General features: G+C 47.5%; 1 long non-coding RNA gene across 1 annotated transcript; it reads left to right on the plus strand.

Moving 5' to 3' along the window:
* The first annotated feature begins 6,370 nt into the window (after nt 1–6,370).
* On the plus strand, nt 6,371–14,147 carry LOC135978110 (uncharacterized). Its single transcript, XR_010595525.1, has 4 exons — nt 6,371–6,612; nt 11,822–11,899; nt 12,422–12,545; nt 14,035–14,147. It is a non-coding gene; the product is annotated as an uncharacterized LOC135978110 (long non-coding RNA).
* The last annotated feature ends 394 nt before the right edge of the window (nt 14,148–14,541 follow it).

Here is a 14,541-nt window from a genome sequence, read left to right on the forward strand (position 1 = left end):
AAGGTGTTAGGGAGCTGGTGACCTCAGAGAGAGATGCTGACATCAGAGAGAGATGCTGACAGGAGCACAGGGCCAGGGAAACCTCAGAGACCCCTGTGGCTTTGCTTCAGCAAGTCTCCTTCTCGAGGTCTCTCTTTGAGGACTGAGAGAGTATTAGGGCTGACGTATGTGAGTGCGAGCAGGAGCCTCTTTCGAGATTTCTCCTTTCTCTTTACTGATTTTACTAGAAAACAGACATCCCTGTTAAGAAGGTAAGAGCCTCGGAGAGGCTTGTAACCTTTTCAGTCTGATCCACCTGGTGCCAGCTGAATTCTACGCATGGAAAACACTAGCTCAAGGTGGCAGAATTTTATTCTCTCCCTGGGATTTTGTCCCATGGAATCACTGGGGACATTAGGTTTTGTCCTTTTCGTTTTACCTTTTCCTCCATCCCTGCTTCCTTTCTCTTCATCTCTTACTTCTTTTGTCCTTTCTCCTGTTCCGCTCCCACCACCAGGAGTGGGGTGTCTGTGTGTGTGTGTGTGTCTGTGTCTGTGTGTGTGTGTGTGTGTGTGTGTGTGTGTGTGTGTGTGTGTGTGTGTGTGTTGCTGGGGGTGCTCTTCACCTCCCCTTGTGGAAAGTTGATCCAATACTGTGAGGTTGAAATAGTGCTTGGACTCCACTGACACTAGATGCTCCCATCCTGTGGCTTAGCATTACTGTCTGGGATGACTTGGGGCAAGGTCTCAACCTCCCCGCAACACACTTTTCTGCTTTCAGAATCCCTGCTGCCCCCCCTCCTAGATCCGCCTCCCTGCCCAACCTGGGTGGGGGTGGAGAAGAGGGTTCTGATAACTTGAGCTGTGGTTTGGAGGTGGAACAGCTGTCAAGGGCACTGAGGGGGAGGTAGCAGATGCTAATCCTACAAGGATGGGGGTTGGCACTGGAGGTTACCAGAAAGGACAAGAAGACTCCATTCTGGGGTTGAGGAGGTGAATTCATCTCTCAGTGGTGAGCAGGTGCTGGGTGGAAATACTGCTGGTTCCAGGTGCCCTTAATTCCCCCTGATTCCTCGGGGAGTTTGAGTCTCTGACAGGTTCTCGTTCCCTTGCAGGAGGAGGACGTCACGGCCAAAGTGATGCACCCGCATCATCCGCCACTTGCGCCAGGTGCCTGAGACACTGCAGGGGCTGTGCCTCTGAGGCCATCAGCAACTCCCGCTCCCTGCTGCAGGTACTGCTCTGTCTCCCTGTAAATGGCGAGCTAGTGGAAGGGGAAATGGAGCCCCCTGGCACTCACTAAAAGGGAAAGTGGTGGATTCTCCATCTCTTGATGTCATTGAAGGAAGACTAGATGCCTTTCTGGAATGTGTGTGCCCAAAAAGTACCTATTGTACTATACAGGAGACCTATGATATGCAGGGGCTTAGATGAGATACTCTAAAGGTCTCTTGTGGCCATAAAGTCTACCAATTTTGGAAACACTGAGTGTAGTATTGGGAGCAGCCTCTGATGTTTTACTGTCTAGCCGGCTTGCTTCCTAGAATGAAGACGCATTGAGTGGGGTGATCCACAGAGAGTACCTGTGTCAAGGCTGTATCCCCACTTTGAAGTTTAGGATACAAATGTAGGGGCCTGCATGAAAACTTCTAAGCTTAACCACCATCCCAAGGCTAATTTCCTCCCCTGGGTAGCCTTGAGAAACCTTTCACCAATTCCCTGGTGAATACAGATCCAAACCCCTTGGATCTTAAAACAGGGAGAAATTAACCATCCCCCCTCCTTCCTCCCACCAACTTCTGGTGAATACAGATCCAACCCCCTTGGATCTAAAAGAAGGAGAAATTAACCATTCCCCTCCTTCCTCCCACCAACTCCTGGTGAATCAAGATCCAAACTCCTTGGATCTTAAAACAAGGAAAAATCAATCAGGTTCTTAAAAATAAGGCTTTTAATTAAAGAAAAAGGTAAAAATCATCTCTGTAAAATCAGTATGGAAATTAACCTTACAGGGTAATCAAACTTAAAGAGCTCAGAGGACTCCCCTCTAGTCTTAGGTTCAAAGTACAGCAAACAAAGATAAACACTCTAGTAAAAGGTACATTTACAAGTTGAGGAAACAAAGGAAAACTAACACGCCTTGTTTGAAATAGGAGAGACTTGTTTAGAAAGATGTGGAGAACCTGGATTGATGTCTGGTCCCTCTCAGTCCCGAGGGCAAACACCCACACAAACAAAGAACACAAACAAAAGCGTTCCCCTCCCCAAGATTTGAAAGTATCTTGTCCCCTTATTGGTCCTTTAGGTCAGATGCCAGCCAGGTTACCTGAGCTTCTTAACCCTTTACAGGGAAAAGGATTTTGGAGTCTCTGGCCAGGAGGGATTTTATAGTACTGTACACAGGACAGCTGTTATCCTTCCCTTTATAGTTATGACAACCTCAAACCTTCAAAGTGTCAGGCCAGCAGCAGGACATTAGCACTTCAGGGTTTGGTTGGGTGTGGCAGTGACATCACAAAGACCTTTTGCAGGACGTCAGCCTATTGGTCAAATGTGTTAGGGAGGTGGTGACCTCAGAGAGAGATGCTGACATCAGCCTGACAGGACAGGAGCACAGGGCCAGGGAAACCTCAGAGACCCCTGTGGCTTTGCTTCAGCAAGTCTCCTTCTCGAGGTCTCTCTTTGAGGACTGAGAGAGTATTAGGGTTCACGTACGTGAGTGCGTGCAGGAGCCTCTTTCGAGTTTTCTCCTTTCCTTTTACTGATTTTACTAGAAAACAGACGTCCCTGTTTAGAAGGTAAGAGCCTCCAAGAGGTTTTGGCAGCTGCTCAGTCTGATCCATCTGGTGCCAGCTGAATTCTAGGCATGGAAAACAGTAGTTTAAGATGGCAGGAGTGGGGTGTGTGTGTGTGTGTGTGTGTGTGTGTGTGTGTGTGTGTGTGTGTGTGTGTTGCTGGGGGTGCTCATCACCTCCCCTTGTGGGAAGTTCATCGAAAACTGTGGGGTTGAAATAGTGTTTGGAGTCCACTGACACTAGATGCTGCCATCCTGTGGCTTAGCATTAGTGTCTGGGATGACTTGGGGCAAGATCTCAACTTCCCCGCAACCCACTTCACTGCTGCCAGAATCCCTCCTGCCCCTCCTGCTAGAGCCGCCTCCCTGGCCAACCTGGGTGGGGGTGGAGAACAGTGTTTTTTTCATACATTCATAGATTCTAGGACTGGAAGGGACTTCGAGAGGTCATCGAGTCCAGTCCCCTGCCCGCATGGCAGGACCAAATACCATCTAGACCATCCCTTATAGGCATTTATCTAACCTACTCTTAAATATCTCAAGAGATGGAGATTCCACAACCTCCCTCGGCAATTTATTCCAGTGTTTAACCACCCTGACAGTTAGGAACTTTTTCCTAATGTCCAACCTAGACCTCCCTTGCTGCAGTTTAAACCCATTGCTTCTGGTTCTATCCTTAGAGGCTAAGGTGAACAAGTTTTCTCCCTCCTCCTTATGACACCCTTTTAAATACCTGAAAACTGCTATCATGTCTCCTCTCAGTCTTCTCTTTTCCAAACTAAACAAACCCAATTCTTTCAGCCTTCCTTCAGAGGTCATGTTCTCAAGACCTTTAATCATTCTTGTTGCTCCTCTCTGGACCCTTTCCAATTTCTCCACATCTTTTTTAAAATGCGGTGCCCAGAACTGGACACAATACTCCAGCTGAAGCCTAACCAGAGCAGAGTAGAGCGGAAGAATGACTTCTCGTGTCTTGCTCACAACACACCTGTTAATACATCCCAGAATCAGGTTTGCTTTTTTTGCAACAGCATCACACTGTTGACTCATATTTAGCTTGTGGTCCACTATAACCCCTAGATCCCTTTCTGCCGTACTCCTTCCTAGACAGTCTCTTCCCATTCTGTATGTGTGAAACTGATTCTTCCTTCCTAAGTGGAGCACTTTGCATTTGTCTTTGTTAAACTTCATCCTGTTTAACTCAGACCATTTCTCCAATTTGTCCAGATCATTTTGAATTATGACCCTGTCCTCCAAAGCAGTTGCAATCCCTCCCAGTTTGGTATCATCCGCAAACTTAATAAGCGTACTTTCTATGCCAATATCTAAGTCGTTGATGAAGATATTGAACAGCGCCGGTCCCAAAACAGACCCCTGCGATACCCCACTCGTTATGCCTTTCCAGCAGGATTGGGAACTATTAATAACAACTCTCTGAGTACGGTTATCCAGCCAGTTATCCCCCCACCTTATAGTAGCCCCATCTAAATTGTATTTGCCTAGTTTATCAATAAGAATATCATGCGAGACCGTATCAAATGCCTTACTAAAGTCTAGGTATACCACATCCACAGCCTCACCCTTATCCACAAGGCTCGTTATCCTATCAAAGAAAGCTATCAGATTGGTTTGACATGATTTGTTCTTCACAAATCCATGCTGGCTGTTCCCTATCACCTTACCACCTTCCAAGTGTTTGCAGATGATTTCCTTAATTACTTGCTCCATTATCTTCCCTGGCACAGAAGTTAAACTCACTGGTCTGTAGTTTCCTGGGTTGTTTTTATTTCCCTTTTTATAGATGGGCACTATATTTGCCCTTTTCCAGTCTTCTGGAATCTCTCCCGTCTCCCATGATTTTCCAAAGATAATAGCTAGAGGCTCAGATACCTCCTCTATTAGCTCCTTGAGTATTCTAGGATGCATTTCATCAGGCCCGGGTGACTTGCAGGCATCTAACTTTTCTAAGTGATTTTTAACTTGTTCTTTTTTTATTTTATCTGCTAAACCTACCCCCTTCCCATTAGCATTCACTAGGTTAGGCATTCCTTCAGACTTCTCGGTGAAGACCGAAACAAAGAAGTCATTAAGCATCTCCGCCATTTCCAAGTTTCCTGTTACTGTTTCTCCCTCTTCACTAAGCAGTGGGCCTACCCTGTCTTTGGTCTTCCTCTTGCTTCTAATGTATTGATAAAAAGTCTTCTTGTTTCCCTTTATTCCCGTAGCTAGTTTGAGCTCATTTTGTGCCTTTGCCTTTCTAATCTTGCCCCTGCATTCCTGTGTTGTTTGCCTATATTCATCCTTTGTAATCTGTCCCAGTTTCCATTTTTTATATGACTCCTTTTTATTTTTTAGATCATGCAAGATCTCATGGTTAAGCCAAGGTGGTCTTTTGCCACATTTTCTATCTTTCCTAACCAGCAGAATAGCTTGCTTTTGGGCCCTTAATAGTGTCCCTTTGAAAAACTGCCAACTCTCCTCAGTTGTTTTTCCCCTCAGTCTTGATTCCCATGGGACCTTACCTATCAGCTCTCTGAGCTTACCAAAATCTGCCTTCCTGAAATCCATTGTCTCTATCTGTTCTCCCTTCTACCCTTCCTTAGAATTGCAAACTCTATGATTTCATGCTCACTTTCACCCAGGCTGCCTTCTACTTTCAAATTCTCAACAAGTTCCTCCCTATTTGTTAAAATCAAGTCTAGAACAGCTTCCCCCCTAGTAGCTTTTTCAACCTTCTGAAATAAAAAGTTGTCTCCAATGCAGTCCAGGAATTTGTTGGATAGTCTGTGCCCCGCTGTGTTATTTTCCCAACATATATCCGGATAGTTGAAGTCCCCCATCACCACCAAATCTTGGGCTTTGGATGATTTTGTTAGTTGCTTAAAAAAAGCCTCATCCACCTCTTCCACCTGGTTAGGTGGCCTGTAGTAGACTCCTAGCATGACATCTCCCTTGTTTTTTACCCCTTTTAGCCTAACCCAGAGACTCTCAACACTTCCGTCTCCTATGTCCATCTCTACCTCAGTCCAAGTGTGTACATTTTTAATAAAGAAGGCAACACCTCCTCCCTTTTCCCCCTGTCTATCCTTCCTGAGCAAGCTGTACCCATCCACACCAACATTCCAATCATGTGTATTATCCCACCAAGTTTCAGTGATGCCAACAATGTCATAGTTGTATTTATTTATTAGCACTTCCAGTTCTTCCTGCTTATTGCCCATACTTCTCGCATTTGTATATAGGCATCTAAGATACTGGTTTGATCTTTCCTCCCAGTTTTGTCCTGACCCTCCTTTCCCTCTGACAATATAGCCCACACTCCCTCTCGTTTTTGACCCATCTCCCCGGTCTCCATGTTCCCCACTTACCTGTGGGCTTTGCTCACCTGTCACCGTCGAACCTAGTTTAAAGTCCTCCTCACTAGGTTAGCCAGTCTGTGTCCAAAGGTACTAATAACTTGAGCTGTGGTTTGGAGGTGGAACAGCTGTCAAGGGCACTGAGGGGGAGATAGCAGGAGCTCATCCTTCAAGGAGGGGGGTTGGCACTGGAGGTTACTAGAAAGGACAAGAAGACTCCATTCTGGGGTTCAGGAGGTGAATTTATCCCTCAGTGGTGGGCAGGTGATGGGTGGAAGTAGTGCTGGTTCCAGGTGCCCTTAATTCCCGCTGATTCCTCGGGGCGTTTGAGTCTCTGACAGGTTCTCGTTCCCTTGCAGCAGGAGGACGTCACGGCGAAAAGTGATGCACCAGCTCCGCATCATCCGGCACTTGCGCCAGATTCCTGAGACACTGCAGGGGCTGTGCCTCTGAGGCCATCAGCAACTCCCGCTCCCTGCTGCAGGTACTGCTCTGGCTCACTGTAAATGGGGAGCTAGTGGAAGGGGAAATGGAGCCCCCTGGCACTCACTAAAAGGGAAAGTGGTGGATTCTCCATCTCTTGATGTCATTGAAGGAAGACTAGATGCCTTTCTGGAATGTGTGTGCCCAAAGAGTAACTATTGTACTATACAGCAAGCCTATGATATGCAGGGGGTTAGATGAGATGCTCTAAAGGTCTCTTGTGGCCATAAAGTCCCCTAAGTTTGGAAACACTGAGTGTAGCATTGGGAGCAGCCTCTGATGTTTTACCGTCTAGCCGGCTTGCTTCCTAGAATGAGGACGCATTGAGTGGGGTGATCCACAGACCTTCAAAGTGTCAGGCCAGCAGCAGGACATTAGCACTTCAGAGGATGGGTGGGTTTGGCAGTGACATCACAAAGGCCTTTTGCAGGACCTCAGCTTATTGGTCAAAGGTGGTGGGAAGGTTGTCACCTCAGAGAGAGATGCTGACATCAGCCAGGCAGGACAGGGGCGCAGGGCCAAGGAAAACTCAGAGACCCCTGTGGCTTTGCTTCAGCAAGTCTCCTTCTCGAGGTCTCTCTTTGAGAGAGTATTAGGGTTCACGTAGGTGTGTGCGAAGAGGAACCTCTTTCGCATTTTCTCCTTTCCTTTTACTGATTTTACTAGAAAACAGACATCCCTGTTCAGAAGGTAAGAGCCTCGGAGAGGTTTGTAACCTGTTCAGTCTGATCCACCTAGTGCCAGCTGAATTCTAGGCATTGAAAACACTAGTTCAAGGTGGCAGAATTTTATTCCCTCCCTGGGATTTTGTCCCGTGGAATCACTGGGGATATTAGGGTTTGTCCTTTTTGTTTTACCTTTTCCTCCATCCCTCCTTCCTTTCTCTTCATCTCTTACTTCTTTTGTCCTTTCTCCTGTTCCCCTCCCACCACCAGTGGTGGTGTGTGTGTGTGTGTGTGTGTGTGTGTTGCTGGGGGTGCTCTTCACCTCCCCTTGTGGGAAGTTGATCGAAAAGTGTGGGGTTGAAATAGTGCTTGGACTCCACTGACACTAGATGCTGCCATCCTGTGGCTTAGCATTAGTGTCTGGGATGACTTGGGGCAAGATCTCAACCTCCCCGCAACACACTTCACTTCTGGCAGAATCCGTCCTGCCCCCCCTGCTCATAGACTCATAGACTCATAGACTTTAAGGTCAGAAGGGACCATTATGATCATCTGGTCTGACCCCCTGCATGCTGCAGGCCATAAAACCGTCCCTACCCCTTCCCTGGACTCTGCTGCTGAAGTCCCCAATCCTGTTACTAGTGACTTCAATCGGCAGAGACCCTCCTGCTAGAGATCCCTGCCCCATGGTGCGGAAGAAGGCGAAAAACTTCCAGAGGCTCAGCCAATCTGCCCTGGAGGAAAATTCCTTCCCGACCCCAAATATGGCTATCAGTAAGACCCCGAGCATATAGGCAAGAGTCTCCATCCTGATCCCTGTTAGCCATTATGCTATTTACCTACCATTGCTTGGTTTTCTTTACTACTATGTTTTACCATTAAACCATTCCCTCCATAAACTTATCTAACTTAATCTTAAAACCAGACAGGTCCCTCGCCCCCACCGTTTCCCTCGGAATGCCATTCCAATATTTCACCCCTCTGATGGTCAGAAACCTTCGTCTAATTTAAAGCCTGAACTTCCCCACGGCCAGTTTATATCCATTCGTTCTTGTATCCACGTTAGTACTAAGCTGGAATAATTCTTCTCCCTCCCTTGTATTAATCCCTCTAATATATTTAAAGATAGCAATCATATCCCCTCTCAGCCTTCGCTTTGTCAGACTAAACAACCCAAGCTCCTCTAGTCTCCTTTCATACGACAGGTTTTCCATTCCTCTGATCATCCTAGTGGCCCTTCTCTGCACCCGTTCCAGTTTGAGTTCGTCTTTTTTAAACATGGGAGACCAGAACTGCACACAGTACTCCAAATGAGGTCTCACCAGCGCCTTGTACAACGGAAGCAAGACCTCCTTATCCCTACTAGATATACCTCGCCTAATGCATCCCAAGACAGCATTGGCTTTTTTCACCGCCACGTCACATTGTCGACTCATAGTCATCCTGCGGGCTACAAGGACCCCTAGGTCCTTCTCCTCTTCCGTTACTTCTAACCAATGCGTCCCCATCTTGTAACTAAAATTGTTATTAGTCATCCCCAAATGCATCACCTTACACTTTTCACTATTAAATTTCATCCTATTTCTGATACTCCAATTCACAAGCTCATTCAAGTCTCCCTGCAGGATATCCCTATCCTCTTCCGAATTTACAACGCCTCCCACCTTCGTATCATCCGCAAACTTTATCAGCCCACTCCTGCAATCGGTTCCGAGGTCAGTTATAAATAGATTAAATAAGATGGGTCCCAAAACCGAACCTTGAGGCACTCCACTAGTAACCTCCCTCCAACCTGACAGTTCACCCTTTAATACGACCCGCTGCATTCTCCCCATTAACCAATTCCTTATCCACCTCTGGATTTTCATATCGATCCCCATGTTTTTCAGTTTAACCAATAATTCCTCATGGGGTACAGTATCAAACGCTTTACTGAAATCCAGGTATATTAGGTCCACCGCATTTCCCTTATCTAATAAATCCGTTACTTTCTCAAAGAAGGAGATCAGATTCGTTTGGCACGATCTGCCCTTCGTAAAACCATGTTGTAATTTATCGCAATTGCCACTAATCTCCAGGTCCTCAACTAGTTTCTCTTTCAGAATTTTCTCTAACACCTTGCACACTACAGATGTTAAACTAACAGGTCTGTAGTTACCCGGATCACTTTTTTTCCCTTTCTTGAAAATAGGAACCACATTAGCTATTCTCCAGTCTAACGGAACCACCCCCGAGTTTACAGATTCATTAAATATTATCGCTAACGGGCCTGCTATTTCCCGCACCAATTCCTTCAATATTCTCGGATGAAGATCGTCCGGTCCTCCCGACTTAGCCTCATTAAGGTGTTCAAGTTTTGTTTCTACCTCGGATACGGTAATCCCCCATCCTGAACACCCCTCTGTAGTGGTGCTAGTATCCCTAATCCCTTCATTGGCCTCATTAAACACCGATGCAAAATATTCATTGAGATATTGCGCCATGCCTAGATTGTCTTTAATCTCCTCTCCGGCAATAGTCTTCAGCGGTCCCACTTCTTCCTTCTTTGCTTTCTTCCTATTTATGTGGCTGTAAAACCTCTTACTATTGCTTTTAATTCCCCTCGCTAGGTCCAACTCTACACGGCCTTTGGCCTTTCTCACTCTATCTCTACATTCTCTGACTTCACTTAGGTACATTTCCTTACTGATCCCTCCCCTCTTCCACTCTTTGTACGCTTTCTGTTTTTTCCTAATCGCCCCTTTGAGTCGGTCGCTCATCCAGCTCGGTCTAAATCTCTTGCTTAGTAATCTTTTTCCCTTTTTTGGAATACAGGCCTCTGACAGCTCATGCATCTTTAACTTAAAGTAATCCCAGGCTTCTTCTGCCTTTAAATTCATTAATATGTTTGCCCAATCCACTTCCCTTACCAGTCCCCTTAATTTGTTAAAATTGGCCTTTTTAAAATTATAAACCCTAATCTTTGACTTAATTCTGTTACTCCTTCCATGTATTTTAAACCGAATTAGCTCATGATCACTGGAGCCCAAATTGTCCCCTACTACCACTTCCTCAACGAGGTCCTCACTACTTACCAGAATCAAATCTAAAATGGCCTCCCCCCTCGTCGGTTCAGCTACCACTTGATGGAGGAATTGATCAGCAAGCACATCTAGGAACATCTGAGCCCTATTATTGCTACTAGCGTTTGTTCCCCAATCTATATCCGGGAAGTTAAAGTCCCCCATAATTACACAGTTTCTATTAGTAATTACTTCTCTAAACACATTAAATAGTTCCTTATCCATATCCTGGGTCGATCCCGGCGGTCTATAGCACACTCCAAGCACTATCCCCGGAGAGGCTCTAGTAGTCCTATTACCCAGTGTGAGTATTGCCCAGATGGACTCAGTATTGTCTAATCCATCAACTATTATTTCTTTACAGCTTATTTCACTATTGACATACAATGCCACCCCCCCACCTTTACCTTTGTTCCGGTTTTTCCTAAACAGCGCATACCCCTCCATACCTGTGTTCCAGTCGTGACTGCCATTCCACCACGTTTCTGTTATTCCTACGATATCTGGTTTCAGCTCTTGGACCAAGAGCTCCAATTCCTCCATTTTATTACCTAGGCTTCTGGCATTGGTGTATAGACACCCTAATGTATGTCGTTTAGCCTGTCTCCCATTAGTAGCACTATATGTTGCGGGCCTCCTTGTGTCCGTCCCCCCTGTCCTTCCTATGTCCAATCTCATCTCCCCGGCTATGTCTCCTCTCATTTTACTCACCTTCTCCATACTGTAATCTGGCGTGGAGATTAACTGTGCATCTCCCAACCGTCTCCCCAAACTTCCTAGTTTAAAGCTCTTTTGATAAGATGAGCTAGCCTCCCTCCCAGAAGTCTATTTCCTTCCCTACTTAGGTGAAGCCCATCCCGCGAGAACAGGTGTCTGTCCCCGAAAGCCTCCCAGTGGCCATACATCCCAAAGCCCTCCTTATAGCACCACTCCCTTAGCCAACTATTTATTCTCACAATCCTATCAGCCCTTTGCTGCCCTTCCCTTGGAACGGGCAGAATCCCACTAAAGATAATCTGAGCCTCTATCTCCTTGAGCGTCTTCCCCAGCCTGGCATAATCTCCCTTGATCCTCTCTAACGAGAACCTAGCCGTGTCATTTGTTCCTACATGAAGGATTATCAAGGGGTTCTTACCTGCTCCTTTTAGAATCCTTTTCAACCGCAACTGCTAGAGCCGCCTCCCTTCCCAACCTGGGTGGGGGTGGAGAAGAGGGTTCTGATAACTTGAGCTGTGGTTTGGAGGTGGAACAGCTGTCAAGGGCACTGAGGGGGAGGTAGCAGGAGCTCACCCTACAAGGAGTGGGGTTGGCACTGGAGGTTACTAGACAGGAGAAGAAGACTCCATTCTGGGGTTGAGGAGGTGAATTCATCCCTCAGTGGTGGGCAGGTGCTGGGTGGAAATGCTGCTGGTTCCAGGTGCCCTTAATTCCCCCTGATTCCTCGGGGCGTTTGAGTCTCTGACAGGTTCCCGTTCCCTTGCAGCAGGAGGATGTCACGGCCCAAGCGATGCACCAGCTCCACATCATCTGGCACTTGCGCCAGCTGCGTGAGACACTGCAGGTGTGTGTGTGTGTTGCTGGGGGGTGCTCTTCACCTCCCGTTGTGGAAAGTTGATCGAAAACTGTGGGGTTTAAATAGTGCTTGGACTCCACTGACACTAGATGCTGCCATCGTGTGGCTTATCATTAGTTTCTGGGATGACTTGGGGCAAGATCTCAACCTCCCCACAACCCACTTCACTGCTGCCAGAATCCCTCCTGCCCCCCCTGCTAGAGCCGCCTCCTGCCCAACCTGGGTGGGGGTGGAGAAGAGGGTTCTGATAACTTGAGGTGTGGTTTGGAGGTGGAACAGCTGTCAAGGGCACTGAGGGGGAGGTAGCAGGAGCTCACCCTACAAGGAGGGGGGTTGGCACTGGAGGTTACTAGAAAGGACAAGAAGATTCCATTCTGGGGTTCAGGAGGTGAATTCATCCCTCAGTGGTGGGCAGGTGCTGGGTGGAAATACTGCTGGTTCCAGGTGCCCTTAATTCCCCCTGATTCCTCGGGGCGTTTGAGTCTCTGACAGGTTCTCGTTCCCTTATAGCAGGAGGACGTCACGGCCAAAGCGATTCACTATCTCCGCATCATCCGGCACTTGCGCCAGGTGCCAGAGACATTGCAGGGGTTGTGCCTCTGAGGCCTTCAGCAACTCCCGCTCCCTGCTGCAGGTACTGCTCTGGCTGACTGTAAATTGGTAGCTAGAGGAAGGGGCAATGGAGCCCCCTGGCACTCACTGAAAGGGAAAGTGGTGGATTCTCCATCTCTTGATGTCATTGAATGAAGACTAGATGCCTTTCTGGAATGTGTGTGCCCAAAAAGTAACTATTATACTATACTGGAAGCCTATGATATGGAGGGGGTTAGATGAGATGCTCTAAAGGTCTCTTGTGGCCATAAAGTCTACTAATTTTGGAAACACTGAGTGTAGCATTGGGAGCAGCCTCTGATATTTTACTGTCTAGCCAGCTTGCTTCTTAGAATGAAGATGCATTTTTTGGGGTGATCCACAGAGAGTAGCTCAAACCTTCAAAGTGTCAGGCCAACAGCAGGACATGAGCACTTTAGGGTTTGGTTGGGTGTGGCAGTGATATCACAAAGGCTTTTTCAAGGACCTCAGCGTACTGGTCAAAGGTGTTAGGGAAGTGGTGACCTCAGAGAGAGATGCTGACATGAGCCAGGCAGGACAGGGGGCAGGGCCAGGGAAACCTCAGAGACCCCTGTGGCTTTGCTTCAGCAAGTCTCCTTCTCGAGGTCTCTCTTTGAGGACTGAGAGAGTATTAGGGTTCACGTATGTGAGTGCGAGCAGGAGCCTCTTTCCAGTTTTCTCCTTCCCTTTAACTGATTTTACTAGAAAAGAGACGTCCCTGTTGAGAAGGTAAGAGCCTCCAAGAGGTTTTGGAACCTGCTCAGTCTGATCTATCTCGTGCCAGCTGAATTCTAGGCATGGAAAACACTAGTTTAAGGTGGCAGAATTTTATTCCCTTCCTGGGATTTTGCCCCTTAGAATCACTGGGGACATTAGGGTTTGTTCTTTTCGCTTTACCTTTTCCTCCATCCCTCCTTCCTTTCTCTTCATCTCTTACTTCTTTTGTCCTTTCTCCTGTTCCCCTCCCACCACCAGGAGTGGTGGGTGGGTGTGTTTGTGTGTGTGTTGCTGGGGGTGCTCTTCACCTCCCCTTGTTGGGAGTTGATCCAAAACTGTATGGTTGAAATAGTGCTTGGACTCCACAGACACTAGATGCTGCCATCCTGTGGCTTAGCGTTAGTGTCTCGGATGACTTGGGCAAGATCTCAACCTCCCCGCAACCCACTTCACTGCTGCCAGAATCCCTCCTGCCCCCACTGCTAGACCCGCCTCCCAGCCCAACCTTGGTGGGGGTCTAGAAGAGGTTTCTGATGACTTAAGCTGTGGTTTGGAGGTGGAACAGCTGTCAAGGACACTGAGGGGGAGGTAGCAGGAGCTCACCATATTAGGAGGGGGATTGGCACTGGAGGTTACTAGAAAGGACAAGAAGACTCCATTCTGGGATTCAGGAGGTGAATTCATCCCTCAGTGTTGGGCAGGTGCTGAGTGGAAATACTGCTGGTTCCAGGTGCCCTTAATTCCCCCTGATTCCTCGGGGCGTTTGAGTCTGACTGGTTCTCATTCCCTTGCAGCAGGACGTCACGGCCAAAGTGAGGCACCAGCTCCGCATCATCCATCACTTTCGCCAGGTGCCAGAGACACTGCAGGGGTTGTGCCTCTGAGGCCTTCAGCAACTCCCGCTCCCTGTTGCAGGTACTGCTCTGGCTCACTGTAAATGGGGAGCTAGTGGAAGGGGAAATGGAGCCCCCTGGCACTCAGTGAAAGGGAAAGTGGTGGATTCTCCATCTCTTGAAGTCATTGAATGAAACTAGATGCCTTTCTGGAATGTTTGTGCCCAAAAAGTAACTATTGTCCTATACAGGAAGCCTATGATATGCAGGGGGTTAGATGAGATGCTCTAAAGGTCTCTTCTGGCCATAAAGTGTATTAATTTTGGAAACACTGAGTGTAGCATTGGGAGCAGCCTCTAATGTTTTACTGTCTAACCGGCTTGCTTCCTAGAATGAAGACGCATTGAGTGGGGTGATCCACAGAGAGTAGCTCAAACCTTCAAAGTGTCAGGCCAGCAGCAGGATATT

The sequence above is a fragment of the Chrysemys picta genome, unplaced genomic scaffold (assembly GCF_011386835.1).
Source record: "Chrysemys picta bellii isolate R12L10 unplaced genomic scaffold, ASM1138683v2 scaf120, whole genome shotgun sequence".
NCBI lineage: Eukaryota > Metazoa > Chordata > Testudines > Emydidae > Chrysemys > Chrysemys picta.